We start from the raw sequence: 20,242 nt of genomic DNA on the forward strand, positions 1-20,242 counted from the left end.
TGGGTTTACCTACTAGAACCAGGAAAGGTTTTAATGTTATCTTTGTTGTTATGGATAGAGTATCTAAGATGGCACATTTTGTTCCTACTACGAACAAGGTTGAAGCTCCGCCAAGTAGTGGAATTATTTATTATCAATATGTTTAGATTACACATGGGTTACCAGAATCCATTGTGTCAGCAGAGCAGCACATAGAGATCCATGATTTATAGGTAATTTTTGGTAGCATGTATTTAGTAAACTTGGTACACAAGTCTGCATGAGGAGTAGTGATCACCCACGACTGATGGTCAGATTGAGAGAGTCAACTAAGTCCTGGAGGATATGTTGAGAGCTTATGTCAGAGAATGGCAGAGAAATTGGGAAAGTATCTATCTTTATTGGAGTGTGTATAATTTGGGTAAGCATTCCTCTACAAACTTTTCTCCATTTGAATTGAATTATGGGGATAATCCATTTATGCCAAGTACAATTGGATTACCTTAGAAGACACTAAGTGCAACTGAATTTCTATCTCAGATGCAATTAAATTTAGCTAGAGCTCAAGATTTATATCTGTCGGGATACGAATCAAGTGTTAAGTATGCTCATCCCAAGAGGATAGCTCGTTCATTCAAAGAGGGGGAGAAAGTGTTTCTACTTATTCCTCAAAGAAATGAGATGCTTTGTGTAGTAGATCTACTAAGTTTTCTCCTAGATATTATGGGCCGTGGATGATTTTGAAACGAGTTGTAGATGTGGATTATCAGTTAGACTTACCACCACAAGATGGTCATGTGTCCACCTAGTATTTCATGTGAGTCGATTGAAGCATTATCTTCACGATGGCCGGTGATAATTTAGTTATTGGTATGATTACTTTTTACAGGAACCTGATCAAGAAGATCATGGACTAGAATAGATCCCGGAATGAAGAGAAAGACAATTGAGAAATTGTATTCTTTGGGAGTTTCTTGTAAAATGGAAAGGACATCCTTTCACCGATGCAACTTGGGAAATGGAGTTTCAGTTTCGTAAACATTATCCTCAGGAATCATCGAGGACGATGATTTAGGGGGAAAGAATGTTATAAGCCTCACATGTAGTAACACGTGGGACTTACACCCTAGCAACACATGGGATGCATATACACTCTATTACATGGAATTTACTCACTAGTAGTGCGCGGGACACACGGACATTGCATGGGAAATCCAATGGTGGCATACCATTGCACATCATCACTTATAATAATAAGTGTGAACAGGTAACATTCGTGGGGTGATGGTTGTAGGCCAAAGGCCTAGTGATATATAGCATGCGTGTGTGAGCAGCACGACAAACACAAGGGACGCTTGAGTATGGTGTGTGGTGTTGAGATATCGAGCTCATCTAGTGAGGCGGTGGACACTGATGACCCGCATGGGGGATAGGCCCCACACTTACTTCACTGGCATGGTTGGTGAGATCATGGGTGATATACGGCCAGAGGGATGACAGGCTGTGTGACAGCCATTCTAGGACTGGCATAGTTATAGCACCAGCTCATTTAGTTGGGTTTACACTATAGAGAACCCTAGTATGTATTTGGTTGAATACCTTTTCATATTCGGTGTACTCTTATCTTTGTATATGGTGTGTTGAGTGTTGTGTAAAGGAGAAGAAGATTTTCAGCCTCTCACCTAGCGTGTTCTCTTTTAGGGTTTTGTGAGTGTTTGTGTGCTTGAAAGAGCTCAAGCTCTCTTCTCCCCTGCATCTTTTCATGGTATCAAAGCCTGGTTCATGCTAAGGACTGAGCTGCAAGCAAGAGAAGCACAGGAAATGGTACGAGGGTAAGAGCTTCATCTACTCTTCCCTATTTGTGTTGGCGACATGACTACACCCTTGTCGGGAGCTCTACGGGAGGCACCGGCAAACGATTTCTGTTTGAGGAGCTTTTTTCGTGGGAGTAAAGCTATAGGGCAACTATGTTGTCCTATTGGAGTCCTATCGAACAAAATTTTTTGGGCCGAAAACGCGTTTTGGGTGCATTAGGACCTCCGTTTTTCAGAAAGCAGGCGATTTTGAGCACTACAGGTAAGTCATCGATTCTATGCAGAACTTTGTTTTAAGAACTGCAGGAAGACAGATTAGTTGTGTAGACATTGTGTGTGCTGCAAGGAGGTCATTAGTTGCCATTGGGGGTGTATGTATGCACATTGACGTCACTGGTTGTGACATTTGAGTGTAGTACAGTACCGCTGCTGCTGCAGAAAATACAGCAGTTTGTGTAGGACAAACCAGAGTGTTGTTTCTTGTAAATTTGTGTGTCTGGCAAGATATCAAATGATGGCATAAACCAGATTGTTACTGAGAAGCTTGATAAGAACAGCTTCCATGCTTGGAGGTTCAGGTTGACAAATTTTCTGATGGGAAAGGGTTACTGTGGGACTATATAGAAGGTGAGCATGAAGAGGCACCGGCGATACCGGAGATCAATCCGACTGTTTTGCAGATGTGAAAGAGTTCAAGGATTGGAACCAAGGAGCTAGAAAAGTTATGTATTAGCTCTCTATCAGTATACAGGACACCATGACTGGGCACATACAGGATGCCAACTCCCCCAAGGAGGCCTGGGACACCTTGGTAAAACTCTATGAAACGAATACCAAGGCACGAAAGATACAGTTGAAGAATGAACTTCATACTGTGGAGAAAAAGAGTATGTCTGTGAATGACTATGCATTGAAGATCAAGGGTATTGTGGAATCCCTTGCATCTATTGGCGTTTTAGTAGATGATGATGATAAGGTGGAAGTCTGTCTATGTGGTCTTGGGCCACAATACAAGGCGTTCAAGAAGTCTATTCAGACTCGGGAAAACATTCCCAATTTCACAGATTTGGTGTCTATGTTGATTATAAAAGAGAAGAGCTTGAGTGAAGACCAACAGCCTTCACAAAACAAAAATAGTTCAGAGCAACAGGCCTTCTACACAAGTTCAGGAAGAGGACGAGGTAGAGGAGGCCGTGGACGTGGCCAAACAGGTAATCAGAATTATGGCCAGCAGCAACAACAACAACAGTCCCAGAATTCACAACAACAACAACATGCAGGTGGAAGAGGCCAATTCAGAGATCGGGGGAGTCAAAGAGGTCGGGAAAATTGGCAAAGGTAGTATAATGATACACGTGGATGCTTTTATTGTGTGTAGTCTGGACACGTGTAGGCAGATTGTTATAAGGAGCAGGCTAACATACAAAATGGGAAATCGCATCCTCGAGCAGAAAAAATGAGGATAATAAAAGGTTGTTTGTTATGCAGCATGTCGTTAATGCCATGTTTGAAAATGTTGAAGCAGCACATAAAGATGATGTATGGTATGTTGATTCAGGTGCTTTGAACCACATGACAAGTCATGGGGAGTGGTTCAAGGAGATGAAAAACCTTGAAAGACCAGGTTTTGTGGAAACAAGGGATGACATTGCTCATCCAATTGCCCATGTTGGAGATGTGCCATTGTCTATGAAAAGATGCAGGGGGGAAGAGAGCTTGAGCTGTTGCAAGTACACACACACTCACAAAACCCTAATAGAGAACACACAAGGTGAGAGGTTGAAAATCTTCTTCTTCTTCACTCAACACTCAACACACCATATACAAGATAAGAGTACACACAATATGAAAGGTACTCAACCAAATACATACAAGGGTTCTCTATAGTGTGAACCCAACTAAATGAGCTGGCGCTATAACTATGCCAGTCTCTAGAATGGCTCACACAGCCTGTCATCCCACTGGCCGCATATCACCCATGATCTCACCAACCATGCCAGTGGTGTAAGTGTGGGGCCTATCCCCCAGGCGGGTCATCAGTGTCCACCACCTCACTAGACGAGCTCTATATCTCAACACTCTCCCTCGAGCTCAACTCCATCTCATGTACACCAAGCGAAGCCCTGAATCTACGGAGCTTCTCTGTACCCAATGCTTTGGTGAAGATGTCAGCTACCTGATCCTGTGTACTGACATAAACAAGGTCAAGGTCTCCTGCCAAGACCTTCTCTCTGACAAAATGGTAGTGGACCTCTATATGCTTCGTGCGAGCATGAAAAACTGGGTTCCTGGCCAATTGTATACTGCTAATGTTGTCATAGAAAATGACAACTTGTCTATCCACTGATAGACCCAAATCTGCAAGTAGCTTTCTCAACCAAGCCACCTCACATGCTACCATAGCAGCATGTGAGGTGGCTTGGTTGAGAAAGCTACTTGCAGATTTGGGCCGAGTATAGAGGAGCTGCCATAGCAGCTCCTCTATACTCGGCCTCTGTACTGGATATAGAGCAACCGTAGGCTGCTTCAAGTCACAGCTGCTTCTTGCTGCTCCAAGTCACAGAGCAGCACTCCCCAATGAAAACATGAAGCCACTAGTAGATCTTCTATCTGAGATACTACCAGCCCAATCAGCATCTGTGTACCCATGTACACATATCTCTGTCCCAGTTTCATAAAACAGTCCACAATGTAAAGTAGACCTCACATACCTCAGTATGCGTCTCATTGCATCCAAATGCGGTTTCCATGGAACCTGCATAAACTGACTCACCAACCCAATAGCATAGCTCAAATCTGGTCTGGTGATCGTCATGTAGCTCAAACTTCCTACTATGCGTCTATACATAGTAGGATCCTCCAAAATCTCTCTTGAATCTGCACTCAACTTGCCATTCTGATCCAATGGCACGGAAATAGGCTTACAGCCTGTCATACCATACTTGGACAACATGTCCAAGCCATACTATCTCTGCAGTAATCCAATACCATGTGGTGACCTAATCACCTCAATGCCCAAGAAATATCTGAGCTCCCCCAGATCCTTCATCTCAAACTTTTGTCTAAGCAAGATTTTTACATCAAAGATCTCTGCATCATGGTCCCCCGTAATGATCAAGTTATCTACATAGATGACAACAAGCACAACCCCTCTATCACCATGTCTCACATACAACGAGAAATCTGCATTGGCTACATGAAAGCCAATAGTGACAAGATATTCAGAAATCTTGTCAAACCATGCTCTTGGTGCTTGTTTTAAGCCATACAAGGCTTTCTTCAACCTGCAAACATGCTCGGGGGGTGACTCACATCCTCATAACCAGGTGGCTGCAACATATACACCTCTTCCTGCAAATCCCTATGCAAGAATGCATTCTTTACATCCATTTGATGTAAAGACCATTGCTTTGACGCAGCCACTGCTATCACAACACTCACTGTTGCCATCTTGGCAACTGGGCTGAAAGTTTCCTCATAATCAATGCCATATGTTTGCGCATACCCTTTGGCTACCAATCTAGCCTTATACCTGTTTGTGCTTCCATCACTGTTATGTTTTACTTTGTACACCCACTTGCATTCAATGGCTTTCTTGCCTTCAGGCAATTGCACTAAATCCCAAGTCTCATTTCCATATAGTGCATCCATCTCCTCATCCATAGCTTTCTCCCAACACACATTTCCAACAGCCTCATCAATGCATGTGGGCTCTACAACCTGCACAACCTTTGCCATATATGCATAGTGATGTGCCACATAACCATCATAGGTAAACCTTTGCACAAGGTTTTCACTCTCCTAGATCTTCGCAGCTTTTCATTCATGGCTTCCATAGACTTCTTTACACCAGGTGTTCTCATAGCTAGGATCCCAAGCTCCTCATCAAGGCTCATCTCTGAGCCACTAGACTCTCCATCAACATGAGAATGCCCTGCAGAAATGTCAGGCATATCAAGGGGCTCAACCACTTTCTCATGTGCTAATCACATTTGCAGGACCGGTATTATGACGCAGCCTGCCACTCCATGGTCTATCAACAGACCCAGTAGATGAGGACTCTCCTGGTCCACTCAAGGACTATGATTGCTGACCTACATTCTGTGCAACCACACTTCCACTCACATAAGCCCCAATAGCTTCTTTTTCAATTGCTCATCTCATCAAAGACAACATCCCTGCTTACCCTCAACTCACGTGTAGCAGGGTTATAACACCTGTATCCCTTTTGCTCAAGGGAATATCCAATAAACACACATTTTTTAGCTTTTGGATCCAGCTTAGTTCTCAGCTCATCTGGCACATGCACATATGCAATGCATCCAAAGACTTTCAGATGAGACAAATCAGGTTTTCTGCCAGTAAACCTCTCCTCTGGGGAGTTACATCATGTATGGCTGTAGTTGGAGTCCTGTTCATGATGTATACTGCTGTAGAAACAGCCTCAGCCCAATAGCTATGCGGCATATTCTTCTCTTCCAACAATGCTCGCGCAATCTCAGCAATGTGCCTATTTTTCTGCTCAGCAACTCCATTTTGCTGCGGAGTGTATCTGCAGCATCATGTAAACTATCTCCGAATACCATTCTTCTTCAAAAATTCAGAGAACTCATTGGAGAAGTACTCTCCCCCTCCATCTGACCTTAGGTACTTTACATATTTCCCTGTTTGCTTTTCAACCAAAACTCTGAAATTCCGGAAGTGAGTGAACACCTCGCTCTTCTCCTTCATGAAATATACCCACACTTTTCTTGTGTGGTCATCAATGAATGTCACATAATACCTGCAGCCTCCCATAGACATGGTCTTCATAGGACCCCATACATCTGAATGCACAACATCTAGTGCATTTCTGCTCACATATCTGTTACGTGGAAATACATGCTTTGTTTGCTTTCCAAATTGGCATGCTTCACATATTCTCTGCATACCTTCCACTTTAAACTTTGGTAGCCCTCTCACAATTCCTTTAGTCTGTATAGACTTCATTCTCTGCACATTCACATGTCCAATTCTTTTATGCCAAATGTCTGTGTCTGCAATAATTCATGAACCATTTGCAAACATTGTAGCACTCATTTCAAGCATGTCTACATTCAACGTAAACGTTCTGCCCACTCTGTTGCCTTTTGCAACCAACCTGCACTTGTCTTTAAAGTCTTCAACATAACAACCATCAGGGTTAAACCGAACCTGCAAACCCCGATCAATCATCTGGCCAACTGAAACCAGATTCTTTGTTATTTTTGGAACGTGAAGTACATCTGTAAGGTACTTCACTTTGCCATCCTGCATAGACAATGGCACATCTCCAACATGGGCAATTGGATGAGCAGTGTCATCCCCTGTTTCCACAAAACCTGGTCTCTCAAGGTTTTTCATCTCCTTGAACCACTCCCCATGACTTGTCATGTGGTTCGAAGCACCTGAATCCACATACCATACATCATACTACTTCAACATTTTCAGACATGGCATTCACGACATGCTGCATAACAAACAACCTTTCATTATCCTCATTGTTTTTGCTTGAGGATGCATAGTTGTTCTATTGCACTTTCCCATTTTGCATGTCAGCCTACTTCTTATAACATTCTGCCTGCACATGTCCAGGCTTACCACAATAAAAGCATTCACGTGCATCATTATATTGCCTTTGCCAATTTCCACGTCCTCTTTGACTCTCCCTGCCTATGAATTTGCCTCTTCCACCTGTGTGTTGTTGATGTTGTTGCTGTGTATTCTGGGATTGTTGTTATTGCTGCTGCTGGCCATAATTTTGATTACCTGTTCGGCCACCTCCTTGACCGCGTCCACGGCCTCCTCTACCTCGTCCTCTTCTTGAACTTGTGTAGAAGGCCTGTTACTCTTAATTGTTTTTGTTTTGTGAAGACTGTTGGTCTTCACCCAAGCTCTTCTCTTCTATAATCAGCATAGACACCAAATTTGTAAAGTTGGGAATGTTTTCCCGAGTGTGAATAGACGTCTTGAACGCCTTGTATTGTGGCCTGAGACCACGTAAATAGACTTCCACCTTATCATCATCATCTACTGACACACCAATAGATGCAAGGGATTCCACAATACCCTTTATCTTCAATGCATAGTCATTCACAGACATGCTCTTTTTCTCCACAGTATGAAGTTCATTCTTCAACTGTATCTAACGTGCCTTGATATTTGTTTCATAGAGTTTTACCAAGGTATCCCATGCCTCCTTGGGGGACTTGGCATCTTGAATGTGCCCAATCATGGTGTCCTGTATACTAATGGAGAGCCAATACATAACTTTCATGGCTCCTTGGTTCCACTCTTTAAACTCTTTCACATCTGCAGAGCAGTCAGATTTATGTCTGGTATCTCCGGTGCCTCTTCATGCTCACCTTCTATGTAGTCCCAATAGCACTTTCCCATCAGGAGATTCGTCAACCTGAACCTCCAAGCATGGAAGTTGTTCTTATCAAGCTTCTCAGCCACAATCTGGGTTATGCCATCATTTGATATCTTTCTAGACACACAAATTTACCAGAAACAGCACTCTGGTTTGTCCTGCACAAACTGTTGTATTTTCTGCAGTGGTACGGTAGTACTCTCAAATGTCAACCAATGACTTCAATATGCATACATACACCCAATGGTAACTGTTGACCTCTTTGCAGCACACACAGTGTCTGCACAGCCAATCTGTCTTCCTGCAGTTCTTAAAGTAGAGTTTTGCAGAGTATCGATGACTTACTCGCAGTGTTCCAAATCGCCTGCTTTCTGAAAAACACAGGTCCAGACGCGCCCGAAACGCATTTTTGGCCAAAACATTTTAGTCCAGTAGGACAGTATAGTCGCCCTATAGCTTTACTCCCGCGAAGAAAGCTCCTCAATCAGAGATCGTTTGCCGGTGCCTCCCGTAGAGCTCCTGACAAGGATGTAGTCACCAACACAAATAGGGAAGAGTAGTTGAGGCTCTTACCCTCGTACTGCTTCCTGTGGTTCTCTTGCTTGCAGCTCAGCCCTTAGCATGAACTTGGCTCTGATACCATGAAAAGATGCAGGGGGGAAGAGAGCTTGAGCTCTTGCAAGCACACACACACTCACAAAACCCTAATAGAGAACACACAAGGTGAGAGGCTGAAAATCTTCTTCTTCTTCACTCAACACTCAACACACCATATACAAGATAAGAGTACACACAATATGACAGGTACTCAACCAAATACATACAAGGGTTCTCTATAGTGTGAACCCAACTAAATGAGCTGGCGCTATAACTATGCCAGTCTCTAGAATGGCTGTCACACAGCCTGTCATCCCACTGGCTGCATATCACCCATGATCTCTGTAAGATTCCTCCCCAACCTCTCAAAATGTCGAGCATCTTCCCCTGTAATCAATCCCTCTTCAAAAATATAAAAGACTTGTTTCTAACTGTTTTAACCTAGAGAGAGAAAATATTCTAGAGAGAGAATATTCAGATTTTTAATATTTTTGGATAGAAATTATCTCATCTTATTAAAATAAGTTCCCCTGAAACAGAAATTCAAAAAGAACTTTCCAATGTGCAATTAGAATTAATTGGAAATGGGCATAAAGGACCTTAGCCTAAGGGTCTAGATTTTCAGAAATTTTTGGATTATGGTCCAATTAAGGTTCCTATGGGCCAATAGCATCAATCCATGTGTAGGGAGGAGATAAATCCTATTTGTAAAAGAAGATACCCAAAAATGAGTAAATGCTCACATAAGATGAAGAGTTGAAAATGTACAAGGTTTATTAGTAAAAAACTATGAGCAATATTAAAAATATGAGATATTTTGGGTATCCAAAAATGAGTAAATTCTCACATAAGATGAAGAGTTGAAAATGTACAAGGTTTATTAGTAAAAAACTATGAGCAATATTAAAAATATGAGATATTTTGGGTATAATGATTCCATTTTGACACATATGTAAGGAAGGGGAGTTCTTTAAAGGAGGTGCATATTTCACATAAGATGAAGAGTTGAAAATGTACAAGGTTTATTAGTAAAAAACTATGAGCAATATTAAAAATATGAGATATTTTGGGTATAATGATTCCATTTTGACACATATGTAAGGAAGGGGAATTCTTTAAAGGAGGTGCATATTTCATATGCTTGAATGAGTTTTAAACTCATAAAAATTGAGATATTTCATCTCTCCTCTCTCCTCATTCAAGTCTAGTTCCAAAAAGTTAGCTTAACTGACCTAAAAATGGTCAAATATTGACCAAACTGATTTAGAAAATTCTAGAATCAGTTTGTTTGGTTAGGAGCTCAATTTTTCCTATAAATAGAAGCCTCCCCCTTGTTGAAAAATATATAGTGTTTATGCATCGTTACTCTACTCCACCTAAGCCAAGAACTGTGAATTCATTAATAATTCACTAGTTTTTGGAGCTTCCCTCTTTCTTCAATCCCCATTGGTGGCTCCATCAACATACTTGACCAATTGATTGGTTGGGGGCCTCTACCGTGAACAAAGAATCAAGCAATTTGTAAGGTAATTTGTGAGATCCCTATTCCCACCGAGCAACGGATTCAGGATACTGGCAGCGGAAGTAACACATCAAGTGCGGTAGGGGTCTCACACTCGGGGCCTCGCCCACGGATATCCGGACAAGAGACTAATCCGTCGGTTTATCCAAAACCGAAACCGGAAAAACTTCCTTTACCCGGAAAGCATGGGCAATTCCACCAGGATAACTCTTTACTCTAACGTAGTCAAGATCATTACGGATCAACTGATCTGACTGCACCTTTAACGGTACTTGGTCAAATCAAGGAAGAAACTTGCACTTGGATCATTGGGATCAACGCTTTTTTCCCCATCAAGAGGCACAGCCGTCGATTCCTATCCATAGAACAATTTCTATCCGGGATTTACTTCATCTATCGTAATAATAGAAATTAAATCTCGATTTACGGATCCATCAGTCCAGCCTAATCCCATCCGATCCCATGGGTTAGCCAACCGCCCAACCACTGTAGTGATGGGATCCAATTTGGAATTTGGTTAGGTTTTGTCCCGGGTACCAAGGAAAAGAGTTCCAAGGCCCCCTAGCCGAAAGTTCATGCAAACATAAAACTAGCCACACCACTTACACACCCAATATGAAATTGCCTTTTTCTTAGCATCAGCTAACTTTAAAACAATTCTTTAATGAAACCATAGTACCACTGATCACAATCTTCCAATTTATCCGGTTGATTCATAATTTTCCATCATTCCTTCATCAGAGTATCTATGGCATCATTGGCAACTAGAACGCTCACCACCTATCCACACAGGGGCCTTTTCAATAGTTCCTAGCCCATAATACTCGGCAATATAATCACTTATAAAAATCAAGATGGACTCTCGTTGAAGATCAGCAAGATCAACCAACAGATCCATATAAAGAGCCATGGACTCATCCATTGAAGACCAGCAAGGTCAATCAACTAGATCCATGCCCGTTTTCACAAAACAACTCTTACTCCTTGTTCCAATATCTTCCTCGACGCACGCGTGGGTATCCTAGGCGACCCAGAGCCCGAGCACCGTATGGTCAGCACCCTCTAGGATCCTTCGCAGGTGACCTAGCGCTTCACTCATAGGCCGCTTCCTTGGTCCCTCATCCACCGTACCGGAAGCTCACCATTTTAATCGAACCGAGGCTGGTCAAGACCTCGGCCGACCTTGCTACGCGAGACGTCCTCCATTGACTCTCCGTCAGCAGTTGCAACTTTAACCATGACCTTAATCACAAGACGGTCAAAATGCTTCCCCAGCATTCTTGACATAAAACAGCCATTTACAAACAGCATTTACAATAGTTTATAAATACAGTTTCTATATTAACTCTCATTTTTCCACATTATCCCCCATTAATCCACATTACTTATTCCACATTCCATTTATATATATACTCATCCAATCACATCATTTTCCATCTCTTCACTTCAGATTCCTTCACATCACATATCATATATTCACATCCATATCCACATCCACATCCACATTCACATCCATACATCCACATCTACATACTTACCTCCATTTTCACATCCTCATTTATACATCCACATCCCGTATCCACATTCATACATACACATCCATATCCACATCCATACATCCACATCCACATTCATACATCCACTATCACGTCCTCATTCATACATCCACATCCACATACATACATACATCCACATCCACATTCCCATTCACATCTATACATCCACATCTACATCCACATACATACATCCATCCACATCCACATTCCACATTCACATCTATATATTCACATCTACATCCATATTCACATACATCCACATCCACAGTCCCATTCACATCTATACATCCACATCTACATCCACATACATACATACATCCACATCCACATTCCACATTCACATCTATACATCCACATCTACATCCACATTCACATACATCCACATCCACATTCCCATTCACATCTATACATCCACATCCATTCACATTCACATACTTCCACATCTACATTCACATTCACATACATCCACATCCCCATTCCCATTCACATCTATACATCCACATACATACATACATCCACATCCACATTCCACATTCACATCTATACATCCACATCTACATCCACATTCACATACATCCACATCCACATTCCCATTCACATACATCCACATCCACATCCACATTCCCATTCACATCTATACATCCACATCCATTCACATCTATACATCCACATCTACATCCACATTCACATCTATGCATATACATCTTCATGTATATATCCATTTTCACGTTCCTACATCCACATCTACATCTACATTCACACATCCACATACATACATCCATTTCCACATTCCCATTTATATAACCTCATATACCTTCACATCTAATCTTTTACTTCACATCCATTCTCGCCTTATCACAACCCATATACATCTTATCTTATCACATACACTTCTTACCTCATCCCCCCATACACATTTTAATTCATCTTATCACCTCGTAACTTATTTCATAAGCATCTTATCACCTCTTATCACACCTCTTATCACATCCTATCACATCTCTTATCTATTTATAGAATACAAGAGATTTCTTACATTTGATATAAGATTTCTTTACACATTTATTTATGCATAAATTTTATTTAAGGAGATTAATACTTTCGAAGTAAAAATCAATCTTTTATGCATCTTCCTATGCATAAATTCATTTTAAATGAAAATGACACTTTTGAATTAAATTTCAATCTTTTATGCATTTTTCTATGCATAAATTTATTTTAGATGAGAATGACACTTTTGAATTAAAAAATCAATCTTTTATGCATCTTCTTATGCATAAATTCAATTTGGTAGGAATTACACTTTTAGAATAAAAAAATTTCTCTTATGCATAAAATCCATTTATGATGAAAAATCACACTTTTAGTGTAAAAAGAATATCTTTTATGCATACCTATATGCATGAAATCTAATATGATAAAAGTAACACTCTTACAATAAAATAATCAACTTTTATGCATACCTCTATGCATGAAATTCAATTATGATAAAAGTCACACTTTTATAATAAAATAATCAACTTTTATGCATACTTCTATGCATGAAAATTAAAAATGATAAAAGTAACACTTTTAATATAAAAAAAATTTCTTTTATGCATACTTCTATGCATGAAAATTAAAAATGATAAAAGTAACACTTTTGATATAAAAATTTTTCCTTTATGCATACTTCTATGCATGAAAATTAAAAATGATAAAAGTAACACTTTTGATATAAAAAAAAATTTCTTTTATGCATACTTCTATGCATGAAAATTAAAAATGATAAAAGTAACACTTTTGATATAAAAATTTTTCCTTTATGCATACTTCTATGCATGAAAATTAAAAATGATAAAAGTAACACTTTTGATATAAAAATTTTCCTTTATGCATACTTCTATGCATGAAAATTAAAAATGATAAAAATAACACTTTTGATATAAAAATTTATCTATTATGTATACTTCTATGCATGAAATAAAAATGATAAAAATAACACTTTTGATATAAAAATTTATCCATTATGCATACTTCTATGCATGAAATAAAAATGGTAAAAATAACACTTTTGATATAAAAATTTATCCATTATGCATAATATTAAAATTCAATTTCTCCAAGATTGTAATGAAATTCTTTCAATTAATCTAGGATGATAATTCCTAGAATATGGTAGGAAGTCCTCTTTTTATGCTTTGAATGAAATTATTTTATGCATAATTTTTATAAAAATTTTGCCATAGCTCCGCTGCTATGACTGATAAATCTCAATTTTTCTAAGGGATAAAGCTTATCATTAAGAAAATAATTAAAATGATCTCTAATTGGATTATCAATCCATAATGGATTGAATCATTAATATACATAAACTAAAAGCATAGAAAAAAGCCATTAATTTGGCCTCAAGCATAGCTTAATCTTGGGTTAAGGAAAAGCTTTATGAAAAGCTTGATTTGGATTGAGAACGGTTCATGAGTATGACCATTTCTTGAGTGAGAGAGAGAATTTACATAAAAATCATTAGAATTTAAACATAAATGAAAATTAACTTCAATAGCATTATGTAACTCTTCACTACTATTCAAACTTCAATAGCATTAAAAAAAAAACCATACCAATTAAACTTCTCAAGCTTGAGAGGGGTTGAGAAGAGAGAAACATTGAGAAATTATAGAAAGATCAATATTCACTAATTACCTTACAACTTGCTTGATTCTTTGTTCACGGTAGAGGCCCCCAACCAATCAATTGGTTAAGTATGTTGATGGAGCCACTAATAGGGATTGAAGAAAGAGGGAAGCTCCAAAAACTAGTGAATTATTAAATGAATTCACAGTTCTTGGCTTAGGTGGAGTAGAGTAACGATGCATAAACACTATATCTTTTTCAACAAGGGGGAGGCTTCTATTTATAGGAAAAATTGAGCTCCTAACCAAACAAACTGATTCTAGAATTTTCTAAATCAGTTTGGTCAATATTTGACCATTTTTAGGTCAGTTAAGCTAACTTTTTGGAACTAGACTTGAATGAGGAGAGAGGAGAGATGAAATATCTCAATTTTTATGAGTTTAAAACTCATTCAAGCATGTGAAATATGCACCTCCTTTAAAGAACTCCTCTTCCTTACATATGTGTCATAATGGAATCATTTTAATATTGCTCATAGTTTTTTTAACTAATAATCCTTGTACATTTTCAACTCTTCATCTTATGTGAAATATGCACCTCCTTTAAAGAATTCCCCTTCCTTACATATGTCATATTTTTAATATTGCTCATAGTTTTTTATTAATAATCCTTGTACATTTTCAACTCTTCATCTTATGTGAAATATGCACTTCCTTTAAAGAATTCCCCTTCCTTACATATGTCATATTTTTAATATTGCTCATAGTTTTTTACTAATAATCCTTGTACATTTTCAACTCTTCATCTTATGTGAAATATGCACTTCCTTTAAAGAATTCCCCTTCCTTACATATGTCATATTTTTAATATTGCTCATAGTTTTTTACTAATAATCCTTGTACATTTTCAACTCTTCACCTCATGTGAGCATTTACTCATTTTTGGGTATTTTCTTTTTACAAGTTGGATTTATCTCCTCCCTACACATGGATTGATGCTATTGGTCCATAGGAACCTTAATTGGACCATAGTCTAAAGATTTCTGAAAATCTAGACCCTTAGACTAAGGTTCTTTATACCTATTTCCAATTAATTCCAATTGCACATTGGAAAATTCTTTTTGAATTTCTGTTTCAGGGGAACTCATCTGAATTATAAGAGATATTTTTCTATCCAAAAATATTCAAAATCTGAATATTCTCTCTCTAGAATAATTTTTCTCTCTCTAGGCTAAAATAGTTAGCAACAGGGTCTTTATATTTCTGAAGAGGGTTGATTACAGGGGAAGATACTAGACATCAAAAAGGGGTTGGGGGAGGAATCTTACATTCTACCCCACTTAAAAAACGCGAGATGTCCTCATCTCGCAACTTGTGATAATTTCGCAAGATTCACGAATATGAGACTTAGAAAAAAAAATTTAATCAAGATTAACCACCAAGATAAGTCTTAAAGAGAGCAAGATTCAAAATACGAACAAGATTTAAACTTTATTCATTCTCGGAACTTATACAGTAAAGATAGAGGAACTCTTTACACTTCCATAAGCCCGTCCATCATATGGTCACAAAAGCAGTCCTCACAAGCTGCACAAGTATAAGGTAACTCATCTATGGGAATGATTCTGTGGGTTATTGCTGCGCCTATCTCAGTGGTATGAGGTGTTCTAATAAAAGGACCTCTGAGAGGCAAGCCAAAAATGGGGTAAAGGCATATCTTCTCATGAGGAAGAAAACACGCCAGTAAGAAGACCCGCTCAGAAAACCCAGGATGCCTTGATCTCATGACGCAGTAGTATCGGGGACCCAAACCCAAAGCTTCAATAACCATGGCCAAGCGAACATTGTTACGAAAGTGCTGCTGACCCCAGGGTGTTACCCTAGTTATGTTTTGATAGGTCCGCCATTTGCTTTGCGCTACAGAAGTTCCCAAGTGAGGGAAAAGTGAGCGCTCATACTGCTCTATAAAATCCTTCTTCACAGATTCACTTGCGTCTTGAAGGTGAGGAATCATTATGGATAAAACTAGTTCTTGTTGCCAAGCCATGAAGGAGATTAAGAAAGAAAGGAGATCGATGGAAGTAAGATTACTGTGAGCGACAAGTAAAAGTTACGACTTATATAAAGGAAGGAGCTAGCGTAACTTAGAAGCCAACGGTAACTTGCCACCACTGAAGTTTTACCGTCTTTCCATGATTTGGGTTTGACACATTTTTCTATAGAAGGCATTAAGAATTTTGAGATGAAGAGATAAAAGAAGCTTGTAGGCTAAGTCACCTATTTTCATTGAATTCAGATATAAGGCTCACAATATCTGGGGGATAACTTCTTAAACTCCCCAATAGATAAAGAACTTCTTTTGGGCCGTACTCGAATGAAAACCAAAACCTTGGTATCCAAAACACCGATTTTCACTTCTGAACTCATTGTTCTGAATCCTTAAAATAGGCGTGACTCCTGAGAAGTATTCTAGGAAAAGGGTCTTCCTTTTTTAAACAGAAACTTTCTTTTATTTTAGAGAGGGAATAATTATAAGATCAGAAAGGGAGATTCTTACTCCTGTATACCTCGAAGGTTGGGGAGGAATCTTACATTCTACCCCACTTAAAAAGTGCGAGATGTCCTCATCTCGCAAGGTAGAGGACAGCTCTTTTTCTTAAGATCCAATTTTATTCTGGGGTTCCTTATATTCTGGTCAACCCAACAGAACACTAGGATAAATATCCCTTATATAGAACTCATCATTAAATAACAATTCATTCAGATTATATCATTCATATCTTTAACATGATAATGGTCCATTAGACCGAAAAGTTTCCTTCGGAACATTCCTCCACGGAAATTCAGTCAAGCAAGTCCTCAATTTGACATCCCTTAACTTGATCTACCGATCAAGTATTAACAGCAGCAATCTGACAGCACAACCCACTAATCTCATAGTGATTTGCTGAATTTATTATCATCATTCTAGTTATGAATATCATCACAGGGACTCGTCCCATTCCCCCTCATTGTGGTTTCATTATATTTCAACTAATTTTTAAAAATCATCATTTTTCAATCAGAATCCAAATCAATTCATCCATTCTCAAAAAGAATTAAAAATCATATCACTCACATTCGAAATCATCATCTAGATAGCATTAACGCTTATAATTTCAAGTCTTAGATTTACTCGTATATACTGTCAGTAAAGAGCTGCAGTATACTCTCGGTATATACGGGTAGTCACGGCCCTTGGAATTATAAGGTAACTACTATCATGTCTAGGCCTCAAGAAAGTCAAGGATTCTATATAATTGCGGTACTTCCATCTGAAGACCCAACTGCCAAATTACGAATTTCAGTTTGAATATCAAATTGTATGAATTATCTCACACAATTATAACCTTTTTGTGTTTCTTCATAAATTTTTGATATATTTGTCTTCTCAGTTGATCTTTATTAACCAAATGCTCTGATACCAACTGTAAGATCCCTGTTCCCACCAAGCAACGGATTCGGGGTACTAGCAACGGAAGTAGCACTTCATGCGCGGGGCAGGGACCCACACTCGGGGCCTCGCCCACGGATATCCGGACAAGAGACTAATCCGTCGGTTTGTCCAAAACCGAAACCGGAGAAACTTCCTTTACCCGGAAAGCATGGGCGATTCCACCAGGATAACTCTTTACTCTAACGTAGTCAAGATCATTACGGATCAACTGATCTGACTGCACCTTTAACGGTACTTGGTCAATTCAAGGAAGAAACTTGCACTTGGATCATTGGGATCAACGCTTTTTTCCCCATCAAGAGGCACAGCCGTCGATTCCTATCCATAGAACAATTTCTATCCGGGATTTACTTCATCTATCGTAATAATAGAAATTAAATCTCGATTTGCGGATCCATCAGTCTAGCCTAATCCCATCCGATCCCATGGGTTAGCCAACCGCCCAACCACTGTAGTGATGGGATCCAATTTGGAATTTGGTTAGGTTTTGTCCCGGGTACCAAGGAAAAGAGTTCCAAGGCCCCCTAGCCGGAAGTTCATGCAAACATAAAACTAGCCACACCACTTACACACCCAATATGAAATTGCCTTTTTCTTAGCATCAGCTAACTTTAAAACAATTCTTTAATGAAACCATAGTACCACTGATCACAATCTTCCAATTTATCCGGTTGATTCATAATTTTCCATCATTCCTTCATCAAAGTATCTATGGCATCATTGGCAACTAGAACGCTCACCACCTATCCACACAGGGGCCTTTTCAATAGTTCCTAGCCCATAATACTCGGCAATATAATCACTTATAAAAATCAAGATGGACTCTCGTTGAAGATCAGCAAGATCAACCAACAGATCCATATAAAGAGCCATGGACTCATCCATTGAAGACCAGCAAGGTCAATCAACCAGATCCATGCCCGTTTTCACAAAACAACTCTTACTCCTTGTTCCAATATCTTCCTCGACGCACGCGTGGGTATCCTAGGCGACCCAGAGCCCGAGCACCGTATGGTCAGCACCCTCTAGGATCCTTCGCAGGTGACCTAGCGCTTCACTCATAGGCCGCTTCCTTGGTCCCTCATCCACCGTACCGGAAGCTCACCATTTTAATCGAACCGAGGCTGGTCAAGACCTCGGCCGACCTTGCTACGCGAGACGTCCTCCATTGACTCTCCGTCACAGCAGTTGCAACTTTAACCATGACCTTAATCACAAGACGGTCAAAATGCTTTCCCAGCATTCTTGACATAAAACAGCCATTTACAAACAGCATTTACAATAGTTTACAAATACAGTTTCTATATTAACTCTCATTTTTCCACATTATCCCCCATTAATCCACATTACTTATTCCACATTCCATTTATATATATACTCATCCAATCACATCATTTTCCATCTCTTCACTTCAGATTCCTTCACATCACATATCATATATTCACATCCATATCCACATCCACATCCACATTCACATCCATACATCCACATCTACATGCTTACCTCCATTTTCACATCCTCATTTATACATCCACATCCCGTATCCACATTCATACATACACATCCATATCCACATCCATACATCCACATCCACATTCATACATCCACTATCACGTCCTCATTCATACATCCACATCCACATACATACATACATCCACATCCACATTCCCATTCACATCTATACATCCACATCTACATCCACATACATACATCCATCCACATCCACATTCCACATTCACATCTATACATTCACATCTACATCCACATTCACATACATCCACATCCACATTCCCATTCACATCTATACATCCACATCTACATCCACATACATACATACATCCACATCCACATTCCCATTCACATCTATACATCCACATCCATTCACATTCACATACTTCCACATCTACATTCACATTCACATACATCCACATCCCCATTCCCATTCACATCTATACATCCACATACATACATACATCCACATCCACATTCCACATTCACATCTATACATCCATATCTACATCCACATTCACATACATCCACATCCACATTCCCATTCACATCTATACATCCACATCCATTCACATCTATACATCCACATCTACATCTACATTCACATACATCCACATCCACATTCCCATTCACATACATCCACATCCACATCCACATTCCCATTCACATCTATACATCCACATCCATTCACATCTATACATCCACATCTACATCCACATTCACATCTATGCATATACATCTTCATGTATATATCCATTTTCACGTT

Source organism: Cibotium barometz, chromosome 54, assembly GCF_041138505.1.
Source record: "Cibotium barometz isolate CiBa-2024 chromosome 54, ASM4113850v1, whole genome shotgun sequence".
Taxonomy (NCBI): domain Eukaryota; kingdom Viridiplantae; phylum Streptophyta; class Polypodiopsida; order Cyatheales; family Cibotiaceae; genus Cibotium; species Cibotium barometz.